This window comes from Monomorium pharaonis, chromosome 3 (assembly GCF_013373865.1).
Source record: "Monomorium pharaonis isolate MP-MQ-018 chromosome 3, ASM1337386v2, whole genome shotgun sequence".
Classification (NCBI taxonomy): Eukaryota; Metazoa; Arthropoda; class Insecta; order Hymenoptera; family Formicidae; genus Monomorium; species Monomorium pharaonis.
The window spans coordinates 9,456,924-9,471,287 of record NC_050469.1 but is presented as its reverse complement, the minus strand read 5'-3'; the positions used below and the strand labels follow the sequence as shown (position 1 = coordinate 9,471,287).

Sequence of the window (14,364 nt, the reverse complement as noted above, 5' to 3'; positions counted from 1 at the left end):
AAACAACATTTTCTTTAATCAAAATTGTTATTAATATATATATTTTTTATTAAAAAAGTATTTTTTTATTCTTACAACATTTTGTAAATAACAATTTTATAAAATCTGTAAAAATTTTTTCAAAATATTAATATAATTATTACTGAGAGATTTTTGTAATTATGTAATTATTATAATCTTTTTATTGTTAATTATTATAATATTTTAAAAGTCAATATTTTTAACAAATTCTTTGTTAATGTTATTGTAAAGAGATAAAAAAGAATCAGCACTAAAATATCTTAAGTTGAGCATTTTACTTTATCTTTAATTTTTCTTGTTAAATCAATTTTTTGTAACCATTCATCATCATATACCCACTTAAATAATTCTTATAATTGAAATTAATTTTTTTTTTTTTTAGTTTGATAATACTATCATGCAGAATTGTATATAAAATAATAAAACGCTCCGCTCACAAATAATTATTTACAAATATTATTATTTACAGTTGTTTTTATTTTCATACGGTGCTAGGGAGAGAAAATACTGTGTGTGTGTGTGTGTGTGTGTGTAATTTCTTTGAAATAATAATTTGATTGACAATAAATACGATTTCACTATCAAATTTATTTATTTATGCAAATAAAAAGATGTTTAATTACCGTTTAAATTACTAAATGCAATTTTTTAACGTTTAACGTCCATTTAATATTGTAATTTTTCGTAACATGTATGCATTTTAAAGAAAACATACAGTCATGTTTAAACTGTATATAAATAACATTACAAATAAATAACAGAACATTAGCTATTATTTAAAAAACATATAAATTTAAACTAAAATAAAAACAGAATTGTGTGAAATCAATAATTTTTTATTGTAAAATTATAAAAATTAGAAAAACCTCTTTTTATATATACAGTATTGAATTATATTTTATTTATACTATCTGGTTTTATATTCTTGATTAGAGGCTATTTTCAGAGGCGAGATTACCGTGCACGTCAACGCGAGACATTTCATTGCACTTTTCGTTCCAGCTATTTCCGGGTTGCGCGCGACCTCGCGTTTCACATTCAACGAAACGCCATGCCCAAATTCGCTGTATAAATATTTAATTCCCGCGGGATTTTCGTGGGCAAAATCGATACGCGCAAACTACCAGAAGAGCCTCAATACACGTTTCCCACACCGTTGAAAAATCTACGTGGCTCTCTCGTTACGCAAATACTTGAGTTGAAAATCGAAGTGATACTGATACCGTTTGAATTGTCACAGAGTAATCCAAGGTGATGATAAGACAAAAATTAATTAGATCTAAACTAACAAGTAAGTAATTAAGTTATACCTATTGTATCTCTATCGTGATAAGAGCAATTAATTTTTTAGTAAAATTTAATTCATAAATAACATATATAATTGTATCACCGTTCTTTGTTAGTCCAATTGTATAAACACTATCAAAAGACAAATATTTTTAATCTAACTATAAAAAAGACTATATTAAAGCTTCTAATTTTTATTACGTACGTGTTATATATATTTAATCAAGAGTATCAATTAAATCATATTTCTTATGCTGTCATATAATGATATAAATAATGTTAAGTGTGTGTGTGGGTGTGTGTAAATCTGTAAATAATATATTTTATATAAAGCATTATTTTCTAAACTGTATATATATGTATATATATATATATATATATATGTTGTAAGATGATTGTATAACGTTTATGATTTTGATCATAAAAATTACATCCTTAATCGAGCTTAATCCAAACGATTTATACTACTTCGATTTCCAAGCGTCCGCCGGTTTGATTGTTACGAGCCTGCGTACCGTACAAATTCACTCGACGAATCGAGCTTTCGAGAGTCGAATCGCAGAGAGTCTGCACAGCTCGCGGCGGTAACGACCGCCGCCGTCGAAATAGAACGGAACGAGAGGGTAGAAAGGAGAGGGAGCGTGGGTAAAAAAAGCCGAGAGGGTTAGCGCAGAGCGAGACGAGAGCATGAAAGCCAGCGGTTTCGCAGAGGGTTGAAGGAGAAGAGTGGGAGGCGAGGCCGGATTCGAGTGGATGCGGATATTGCAGTCGGCCAGGTTCGATTTTGCCTTAACGGCGAGAGTGGATATCGAATGATCCACCATAGTCCGGGCACCTTTCCGAGCCCCTTTACAGCCCTTCCCGCCCTGCCCGTGCCCTCTCTCGTGAGTCTAGGACTAATCTGCAAAGGAGGGGGCTAAGCCCAAGCTGTCAGAAGGGCGAAGAAGAGACTCCGTGAAAGCAGAGGGCTGGAAGGTGGGGGTGGAGGGTTGAATTAAGCCCGGACGCCGGACTCTCCGTCGGTAACCTAACTCACAGGGATAGTATGCGCGCTGGAGTCCAGGCTGCTAGCCTAACTCCACTTAAATTAAAGCAATCTATCCTGCGAAACTCTCGCGCTAAGCCGACAGGTTAAGCGAGAGCGACCGCGCTCTCCCGTGCGCGCGCTTTCCTTTACTTTCCAGGTGAACACGTTGTCGACTGAACACCGAGGATTTGGCCATGTGAGTCATCCTTTTGCTACCGCTCCTTATCCTCCGCACATTTATCCGGTCATAAACAGTCCGCGCGCGGAATACCGCGTTGGTACAGCAAATTATTGTTATTTAGCATTTTAGCTTCTTAAGGTCAATTGTTCGCACTTGAAATACGAATAAATTTCTCATTATTATTTGTATTAAGAAGTTTTATTAAAATAAAGAAAAACAATTTTACATTTATATATTTTATTTTTTATTCTATTATTATGTTATTTTTATATCATTAAATATTTCTGCGCGATATTATTAATCGTAGAACGTTTCAATGGATTGTTATTATAAACAGTTATTGTATTTTCATTTCTCATTTAACTCCCTTAAGTAAAACATAAATATCGCGGTATTTGTGGAATTAAATGGAAGCGAGAATATATGTGTGTTCCGGTTTACGCTACGATTGTATCACTTATCACTGTGTGTTTCCCTGCTCTGATAGCTTTTATAGGACCGGGACGACAAACGTTGCTTCGCATCCTCCCTTTCAGCCTGGTTTTCCTTCGCCATCATCGGAACGCGTTACACGCTCGTTTCCCGGCGGCTAGTTCGGCGATCAAAGCGCGAACGGAGCACGTACCGTCATTTAATCCGCTCTTCTGGTTGTTCCGGTTACTATCCATGCATGCACGAACGCTCGCTTCGCCACAGATCCGCGCGTCGCGTAAGTCACGAAATTCGCGCACGCGGAAACATTTAAGACTTATCCGGCTAATCCGTCGGCCGTCGGAGAAACGTGTCGCGGATTCGCGACGTTGCCGACGACGATCCGATTTCTTTTACAATAATCGCATACTCATGCATACATCGGCCTTTTTTACTTTACACTGCTCTCTAAACAATTAGTGAAAAATCAGTGAAATCGATTTGTAACAATTAATATATAGAAAGCCAAGCGTAGTTTGCAATTGTCCTTATATATTTGCGCTAATTTTAAATGCCCTAGTAGAAATTTAATTTTTTTATTTACGCGAACCTCTCGTCTCCTTTTGTTTCGTCTGCATGCGCGAGCGTACGACGACGTTAATTAGGAAAATTATATCATCAGTGCATCGCAAAATGTAACAGCGTGCATAAGGATTTTGTAACGGCGGACCGCATATGCTGCTGTAAAGCATAACAGTTTTTCATAATTACATAGCATAAAAAATAATTTGCGACGTAACGAGCCACATAACCGTAGCACACAGGAACGAGACGGCCCCCGTGGACGTGTTTTACATGCTTATACGTATAGTGGCTATACTGCCACTTCGTAATTGGACGCATGCTGTAATAAAGTGTCACGAGACAAAACATCGATTACATTCGGGCCCTGGTAGCAGCAAGTTTTTCTTATATATCATTGCATCGTAAAAGAGAACATCGTGAAACTTAAATAACCAAATATGTAGCAGATACTCATATTTTATATTTACCTAAAATATAATAAAAATTATGTAATAGTCCATAAAATCTGCAGATACATCTCATATTTTTTTGTCGAACGGTAAATTCCTGTTTAAAAAATTTAGAGCTATTGAAATACAGGATCCTTCTTACTTTACCGAAATTTATTTTTTTTTACAAAAAGATTTACTGCAATTTCATAGTTCTGTTTTTCTTACATAAATATTTTCGAATGTGCTTTGGTTGACGAATATAATTCTGGATTTCGTCGAGAAATGCAGATCGTGAAATCGTGAGCAAAATTTGCAAATTGAATCAATGACAATACGTCGTATCGGGTTAATTCGCAGCGCGCGCGAACGGACGAGCGCAACATCAAGGTGCGGGCGATTAAATCGTGGGCGAATGCCGATCTGAAATTACACCCAGCGCGCCGGCATTACCGGATCGCGTCGCCTCAGATTACGGTTGCGTTTCTGTCTTACTTGTCTTACCCGCGACAAGAATGTAATACGGGGAACAGGACACCGGGACACGACGGGGTGGCACGCGGACATGGAGGAACGTCGCTGTCGCGAAACGCGCGTTTCTTTCCTCGAGTCTCACGACGACGCCTTGACGCACAACGTGAGAACGATAACGTTCGAGGAAAAAAATCGCTTCTAATTCATAACAGTCTAAATATTTGTGCCGTTCGTGCCAAAGTTCTGGCACGTATTAAAATTTGTTGAAACTTCTCAGGTGATTTGATACCTTCTCCAAATTTCCAGGTCTGTTTAAACCTGTATATATATTCTCCAAATTTTGCAAAGCTTTGTAAAAAGAATAAAATATTAAAAATTACAAAATTCTAATCCTTCTAATATTTAGAATTTTTTAATTATGTTGTTACTAAAAATATTTATAAAAAATTGCTCGATAATAAATTGCGGAACTATATTTAAGCTACGAAATAAGTTCTTTCTCTCTCTCTTTAAAACGTATCGCTGAGAAAAGATAGATGTAACAAATTATCTCCTTTTTTTCAATCGAAATGCAGAACGTTGCAATCGTGAAATTAAACGCATATGCATTTTGCATTCTATGGAGCGGCTAATTCCTAATGGAAACAAGAGTATCACCTAGGAGCTAAAAGCCGGAGGAGCTTTAGGGCAATCAATCATGCAAATTGCGATCGCGGCAAAATCTCTGGGACGCCGTTCACGATTCCATATGGTAATGCCGCTAATGCAACGATCGCGTATCAACGGACATATGGGGTGTCCCTGAAGTCACACTTGGTTCTCCATTCGTAAAAAATATGAAAATGTAGAGAAAAATTATAGTAACAATTATTTCTTTAAAAGCGTTATATCTCATATTAACATTGCATATCTCACGTGCATCGTTATATATATCTAGTGAAAAACAAGTGCAATCTAATTCAAATTAATTATTCATTAATTATTAAATACAAATTATTTCTTCTGCTATTTATAATTCATGATTCTCAATCACTTTTGTAAATAAAAAATATGTATTATAATTTACGCTATATAATATCACATATTTCTAAAAACTTCTTAATTTTAAAAATGTAATCGCAACTATTCCAGAAATACTATAATAAATATAAAAACAAAATTATTCAAAGTACCAGTTTACTCGTATTATCAAAAAAAAGCGTTGTGCAAAATACGCTTTGCATAAAGAGAAGTTATACGTCACACTGTATAGATACTTTATCGACTCATCGGCCACAGTAATAATTGATAAGGTTCATTATCGAGATGGCATCGATTTGTTGCAAATGCAATACATGGCCGTTAATTAAATATTACACGAAATAACGAAATGAACAATTTTCTGCTTCACTCTCTGCCTCGTTCTCTTCTGTGATTTCTGTGATTCACTGCTTTAACTGTGTAACAATGAGAGATCGGAAGCAAATTATTTCTTGTAAAATTTCATTATGCCATCATTTTCTACCTCTGAATTGGTTGTCAAAAATTAATTCTATTATTATTTCACACGCTTGTATAACTTTCCTTTATTTACCTTTTAATATTTCTCTCATATACCTAAATGCAAATTTTCCCAAACTTACAATTATTATTTTCGCTAACTAGTTTAATAAGTAATTTAGGTTTCGAACAGTTCTATAATAAAACATTCTCTCTATGTATATGTAGATATATGTAAAAAAATTTTATTCTGAAATATAGAAAAATTTACTACTTTAATATTTATTTTCCTTTTCTCATATCCTTTTCTCTTACCCTTCTACTATCTTACTATTCATCTTCTTTCACAACCAGGTTGAAGATGATAACTCGTGATTTTAATCGAAAGTGCTACCCAAGTTTAACACAATTTTACGCGTCGCGATCAAACGGTCGAACCGTTTATTATTTCATCGGAGACCTCAACGCACCATGCGATTATCGTACGTTTTAATATCACGTTTTAATATTAAGCCCTTTTTGAAAGGCTACTCAAAAGAGCCGCGGAGCGAGGCGAGAGGCGTCATAAGCCGGGATTGTCAACGTGGCACGTATATATTCACTCGCGCCCCTCGTCGCCGTCGGCGAAATGCGTTGAATCGACGGCACAGGGGCGAGATCCAATCGAATTAATTATCGTCCGTTGTTAATTACCGCGGACCGACCGATAAAACGCGGCCGTCCGTAATCCCGCGATTCGCGGAAAAAACGGAGAGACGAATGAATGCGACGCGGAAAAAGCCGATCGGTTTTTCGAAGGGAAAGAGAAACGCACGCGCGTATTTCGGATCCGAAAATGCAGCGAAACAATGAATTTCAATTATCGCTGTCGCGAGATGCCGTCGCGAAACTGTTTGAATCGTTAATCGAGAAAACGTGCCAGAGCAATGAGATACTAGGTGGGAGACGGAAGAGAATATTCCTGAACAAATTGTTATGCGACAACGCGATGATAACCTCGATGTTAAATAAATATTTTCATTCATTTATTTTATGAAACTAGACAAGTTCTCTCTTTCGGAATCCTAATGACAATAGAATCGTCCCACATATACGCATATACGAATGTTCATATCTTGCAAGTATATTCACAAGAAACAGTTGCGATAACGAAACAATTATCTTCCTGCCATTTTTTTACAATAAAAATAAAAGTTATCGGATAAATTGACTAGAGATAAGAAAAAATGTAATATAAATTTGTTTTCACATATTATACCTACACTGAAAAAAAAACAGTTAATTTGACTAAATTTTCCAACTAATTAAATTTTCTATTCAAGTATTTATATATTTCAATTAACTGAATAAATACTTGAATTAAAATTTGTTTACGCATTTAAGTTAAATGCATAAATTATTCAACTGACAAAATTTTAATTTAGTTAGAAAATTTTGTCAAATCAACAATATCTTTTTCTCAGTGTAGCAAGATACGTGCTAAAAGTAAATTTTTTTTTATTTTCTTAGATTCACTTATTTCACAAAAAAGGAACGTTTTTCATATGTACACTTTTATTTGGTAGCATCGATTGAAAGAAAAATGAAGTTTTTTTCTATATTATACTTTATTCTACGAAAAATTGCAATTCAATGGACTTTGTTCTGTCAAACATAGCAATAGAGAATTGGAAACTTTCTAAAACCTTCTTATTCTTAAGATCGATATTAAAGCAATAAAAAATTGACGGGCCAATACCATACCGAAAATACACGTACAAAGCTTTGAATATTTTTGTAGTTAAAAAGTGTAAATAAAAAATAAAAATTAATAACTTGCTGTTATACACCAACTGTATCAAATGCGCATAATGAGCATTATTATTCTTATTTCTTTTTTTAAATTATATTTTGCTCCTACTTTTCCATAATTATTAAAAATTTTTTTTGCATATTAACATACATTAAAAGAAAAAAATTGCTTAATTCAAACATGTTTAATTATTAGTATTATTTAAATTCAATACTATTCAGAAACTATTTTATATCAAACAAATAATGTTTACTTCAAACAAATAATATTTGTTAATATAATGTTCTCTTGTTTGACGTAAATAAATTGTTTCAATAATATTGATAACATATTTATTTAAATCAAGTAATCTTTTTATTAGCGTAAGTATATAGATGTATAGATGTGTAAATATATGAGTATTCATAAAAGTATAAAACACGAAATCCATACATTCACTAGATCCCTAAATAACTGCAAATCAATCTTTTTTTTAAATTTACCTTCCATTTTTACGCGTAACATCTAAAAAAAACTATAAGACTAAGACTTGATTTATTCACAGTGTCAAACTAGTGTCATAGCTTGAATCTATCGCAAATTCATCGAGGATTTTAAATCCGGAGAGCGCATTCTACCGCCATCTACGCGCTAACGTAGAGAACTGTAATCCGCCCGGACGACACGCAAACACTTTGATGTACAAATATTTTGTAAAGGAATTGTTCTTCACAACGTACGCTCGAGAGACTCCTTGAACGCCGCGTCGCGAAACTGGAGTTAAACCGGAGTTACGTCAATGTATCCGGCGCAGAGAGAAACCGGCGTGCGACGCATCGAGAATCCTCGTCCCTATGATTTGTTTTGGCGATCATCCATCTTGGCGATGATCGCGTACAGATGTTTGATACGTTGAAATGCGAGATCAAAAACTTGTTAGACTTGACTTCCTTTAGATACATAGGTTTCGATAACAATTTAAATGTCGGCAGTAATTAAAGGAACAGCGGTGACAGTTTTTAATGTTTTAAATTTATCATATTGCATGTTTATCTAAGATAAATTTTCACATTTCTAAATGCTAGGATTGTGTATTTTTTACTTACTATATGTTTTTATCAACAAGGCATCTTACGCAACCATCATAAAAGACATCAGTAAAATCTTACCTGAAACAGAAAGCGAAAAAAGTGTTATATTACTCATTATATGTATATATATACGTATATATATAATTATAATAATTATAAGTTCTCGTGTTTTTATCGCTTTTATTATTAACATTAAATTATCTAATAAATTATGATGTAGTTAATTTATTATTATTTATTACGCGTTTTTATCAACAGAACTTATTATCAGACAAATCTGTTCATACATATACAAATACACACATATAAAATCATTAATACTTAGATAGACGTAAGAAATATAAAATATATAAAAATATATGGAAAAATATGCATCCATTATGTGTAATCGAGAATGAAAACGGAATGATTGTAGCAATTAGAGATATAACGATATTATTAAGAGAATCATCTGCGAATGAAAGATATTACAACCAATTAGGGATCATTAAAACTCATAATGTCAAGGCGCACATGTTCTATCTATTAATGATTATGACTATTGATACATTGTCGGTTCTCATAGCACGAAGAACGATTTATATTCTCGATTATCAATGCGAACATCGTTTGCACTTAGAGTATGAAAGATCGAAAGGAAGCGTCTGTTTACTCATAAATCTACTGCTCCATCAACATGGAATAATAGGCTTCTGAGAAAAGAAGTGAATTGCGTTTGCAGTTGAAATAACAGAAAATGACAGGAGATTATTGTTTACTTAGGAGATGGGCTAGTCTATCATCAATCAAAATGAAATGGTATACTTCTAAGTGAAGCAATTATTTTTTTTTAATACTTTTCGAGTAATTTTACAGAGTATTTCAAAACTTATTCACAAAGAAACTTGAATGTGTTAATTACATTTAAATAAAATTCTTTATCGTTTCGTATTATACGGAGTCGTTTATATCGAGACATCAAATTATTTGAAGAAATCTCATCTCATAAAGGAACGCGGACGATGAGACTTCATAATATCTATGTAGAGTAAAAATCAATCGATATTGAGAAGTTAATTATCTATATTTCGTGGCATACTCCAATCCAAACTGCCGTGAATGCCAGGAGCATCGAAGCAGCGCGCGTTGTTCTCGTCGTCCCGTTCCAGTCTTCCCGTAATTTGCGCGCATCGAAATAATCTCGAGACAAGAACGATCGGCGTGACGGCGCCCGTCGTAAATCACCGGTCGATCCGATCGCGGCGAGCGCCGCGGCGTCATCCGTCTCTGACAAAGTGCGAACCCGCCGAGGGATCTTCCGCCGCCCCAGCAACTTCCGGCGGTCGTTATTTACGGGGCTAGATTGGCGGGACTTGGGGAGCTCGAGTTCCAGCGCGAGAGGCGTGAGGTCGGGATCGCAAATTGATCTCGGAGGCTTGGGAGGAGGCGGTGATGGCGGCAGCGGCGGCGGCGACGGAGGCGACGGAGGCGTCGCCTTTTATCGCCCGCCGATGCACTTCCTCGCGCCGCGTCCCGGCGACGAAAGTAATTTTCTTAGACCGCTATCGCGCGCTCCACGTCTCTCCGCGACGGGTCGCTTAAAAAATGCATCTCCAAGAAATCGATGTGTTATCGGGAGAAATGTTACGTGCATGCAATTTGTGAAATAGCACTCCGAGTGATGTATGGTGTTCGGCGTGGCTCTCTTGGATTCCCGATCGAGCACCTACCCTGCTTATTCCACATTAAAACGGCATCGGGACCGACAAAGTGCGAGAAATTCCGTTGAAAGCACCTTCTATGCCCGTCGTTAGAAACCCGGTAAGATATCATGACATTTTTTGTTACGAAAACGAGATAAATTGGAAGCACTACGACCGTTAGACAGAAACTTAATTCCCACAGTTAAAAATTAATATTATTAGAAGAAGATAGAAGATCTACAAATTAAATAATTTGAGAGTTTCTCATACAAGTATAAATAAATTTATTTAAATTGTTATTCAGTTTTTTTTAACGTTATTCTAGAAAAGAGTTTCCAGAAGAATACAAACTTTTTTTGCGGCAGTGTATATCCGAAAAATTTATGTGTATGTCCCGATGAGAAAATATTTTTTTGCAGCAACAAATGGCACAACTAAAATGAAATGTTAAAGCCAGTATTAATCGCAGAAAGAGTGTAGCACGACGGCACGATTTAAGTAGTGGTTCGAGCAAGGATGAGCCGGTGCCGTAGGTCAGGTATGAATTCTTGATGTCGAGAGCTTGGGTACGACCGCAGACACCAGGATCCCACTGCGCTGGCAACCACCGGTGCCTTGCTCTGACAATCCCGCGGTATGTTAACGTCACTGCATACGAGAGTTAAGGTGAAATTCTCTACGGTTCGTTCTCAACGATTATTCCAGATGAATCATCCGAATGTCGACCTCATCGTCGAACGAACGTGATCATCTATCATCATCAAATAGGGCTAGAAGCTGCTCAATAAGTTATCGGCAATTTCTTGGCTACAGAGTGACCTACTTTTTCCTTATGTTGTAGCTGTGTGCTAGGATACAATAACATCTGTTATCGTTTTCGAGCTATCATTTTATTGTTAGTTATAATAATTTTCTGTTTCAATTCAATAAAATAAAACGTAATATTACAAACTCACGACAGATGTTTAAGCGAAATAAAATTTTTCTACGAAAATATTACACAAATTAGTTTTCTTTTGTTTTAGACACATTGTAAATAATCGTTTAAAGACCGTGCAAATTTATCTTTAGCTACTCATAGCATAATTAGTTCGAGCGGTTTCTCCGAAAACACGTACAAATCTCTGTCGCCGTCTGCACTGAACTGAATCTTTGATAAAGAAAACCGACAGCAATGTTCAACGATGTTCTCGTGGCATGAGTTGAATATTCGCAGAAACCACGAACATTTACCGCTTTAGTCACATACACGTTGATTGTGTAATGTCCGACGCAAGGGCCAGGTAATTAACGGATACACCACTAATTGAATCGAGCTGTGCAATACACAACCATACAGTGGCATGTTCTAAAATTTCATGCAGAAACTTAGATCTGGAATATATGCTTTCCTAATTTTCGTGCTAGAGGCGCGAGAATTCTATGTCCTATTAAAACATAATTTAATTACAACAAAGAAATAATTCACATAATTGCGACCGAGGTAAGTTATGATAATCTTTTGCTATAATAGAATTACAAAGTTACACAAAATTAGTTTTAGAAATGCCGAAATTATAAAAAACACTAATACATACTAATTAGTTATTAGAATCAATAATAGTCGTTGCTTTCTGTAATACGTACAATTATACGAGTTAATTCTGCGTAGTAATAGCTGCTAAATCAATGATCATTTTCCGGTGTAAATGGAGAGTCGCTTACATCATGTATCAGGGAGCGTTCTGGCGGTTCGCCGAAATTCAGAGAATCGCGGTCGAGAAATCGGTGGTGGCGATCACGTCGCTAGAACTCGAATTATCCCCAGGACCGGAAGATCAGTTCCCAATAATCCGCGGCACGCGCATTTACATCCGGAAACGAGGCAATAAATACAGGCGTTTACACGGCGGTCCACCTGCACGGCGCGGCCGGTCGTTCTCTGCCCAACGATGGGAAGGGGCTGGGATAAATTCCTGGCCATCGGCCAGTATTTCGGGTTTCCGAAGCCGTTTCGTCCGATACAAATGGACGCCACGGACAACCTGGGGAACTGCGAAACTACGAAACTACGGTACTAAATGGACCTGCTGCCGCCAACGTCGCGCCGCCGCTACCGCTGTTGCTGCCGTCGCCAGTAGGGGGATGCGAAAGAACACGAACACGTGGCCGAAGGGGTGACGATTAATGAACTCGTCGTACCGTTACACAGGATCGTGCTAGGTTTATGTTGTTATTGGCAGATACTGGGAAATCGGTGGTTGCATCGGCGACATCAATGATCCCTTTATTACAAACAGTTGGAGACCGTAATATTTCGAGTAGATTTTAAAGTTGCTAACAAAAACGCATTCTTCAGTTAAATAAATTTTGTTTACTGTGTGAGATATACTTATTACGTTATTTAAAAAACGTTTATGTATAACGTAACAAAAATTGAATCAAATTTTGATTGACAGAAAATTAGCCCAAGAAAACATGTATTTCTCAGATTTCATGCAAATCTTATGAAGCACAAGTTAATAATATAAAACACATTTTACAATATGATCTTTAAGTAAATCTGTATAAAACTTTCTACTAAAATCTAGCTATTTAAATCTAAAAGATTAGTTTATTTTGCTTTAAAAAAATGTCAAAAGCACCGACGATAAAAAGACGATAAAAAGACAGAAAAAAAGGGGAAAAACCGAATGGATACAGGGTTTTTTAACGAGCTAGGAATTTCAAATGTATGTCCAGGGAGAAAAAACGCAAAAAATAATATGACGAAGAATCTGAGAGATTACAAAGGATCCCCATCCTGATTTTCAATCGATCGAATCTGCTGCAGTTTTCCGAGCGTATTCAAGTCCTCTTTTCCCCTCGGTCCTGGTGGGGCCCAATTTCTACCTCGCTTTCTCCGGTCGAGTCCATCGTGCGGTTCACGTTTTGCATTCTGCATTTTACATTTTGCCACGCGCGTTCGCCTCGCACACGTCGTCGCGCAAATTTAGCGTAAATAATTCGAGCATTTGCGTTCCGTTGCCTCTCCGTCGAGGGCGGTACAAAACCGTCCTCCGCATCGCCGTGTTCATAGGCATGTGGACAGATGCACATGTCTGACCGTGTATTTTATATGTGTGTGTAGGGGTACAATTTGCGAATGTGCCTGTGCGACCGGTACGTGACGTGCATCGATACGAGCGAATGCATATAGGCCTTTCATACCTATGGACAAAATGAGAATTCTCTTTTCCCTTTGATCCAAGGTTCGAGCATCAAAAAGGGAACCCACGTGACGTCTCCACATTTGAAATTAAATCGACATGCATTTTATGCTCAATTATTGACTGTGTTTAATATTATTATTCATATATTTGTACATTGTGCAAAGGCTATGCGCGATTTCGTTTATCTTTGTATGAGTAAAATTTCGTTTTCGATATACGAAGATATAGCGCTATGTTGTTACGTCACGAGCTACCTACGTCATTGTTCAAGAGATAAACGAGAAATGGTCGCAACGTGACATTCGCGTTATCCCAACAGTCACCGCGAGGATATCGATGCTATTAATTTAACACTTGACAAACTGGCCTGTGGATTAAAGCAAACTTTGACATTTGAAAAGTTCACAGCATTTCGTGTGTAAACATCGAAATAAACTGTACATTTCTCCAGGTTAGATATCTATTGTTCTCAATGATCTGTGTATAAGATTACCTAAATAATTATCTAAATAAAAAATGTACTTTACCTTATTATCTAGATTATTAGAATATATGTTATCTCACTAACAAATTCTATGGAGAGATTTTGAGGTTTACCCCCCGCCCTCCTTCCAAATTAAAAAAACTAGTCTTACTGGATCCATTAAAAAAATTTAAGTAAAATAATGCAGGCCGATTAACACGCGCGCCTGTGAATCAAATTCTTATGCATAAGATTCATCAATGTGTTCAAACT

General features: G+C 36.2%; 1 protein-coding gene and 1 long non-coding RNA gene across 4 annotated transcripts in view; one reads left to right on the top strand and one right to left on the bottom strand.

Annotated features, from left to right (window-relative positions):
• Window positions 1-14,364, bottom strand: part of LOC105838293 (RNA-binding protein Musashi homolog Rbp6) — a 613,545-nt gene that overhangs the window by 418,126 nt on the left and 181,055 nt on the right. The gene's annotated exons all lie outside the window — the stretch shown is intronic.
• Window positions 8,937-14,244, top strand: LOC105829074. Its single transcript, XR_001138457.3, has 3 exons — window positions 8,937-10,555; window positions 10,857-11,071; window positions 11,143-14,244. It is a non-coding gene; the product is annotated as an uncharacterized LOC105829074 (long non-coding RNA).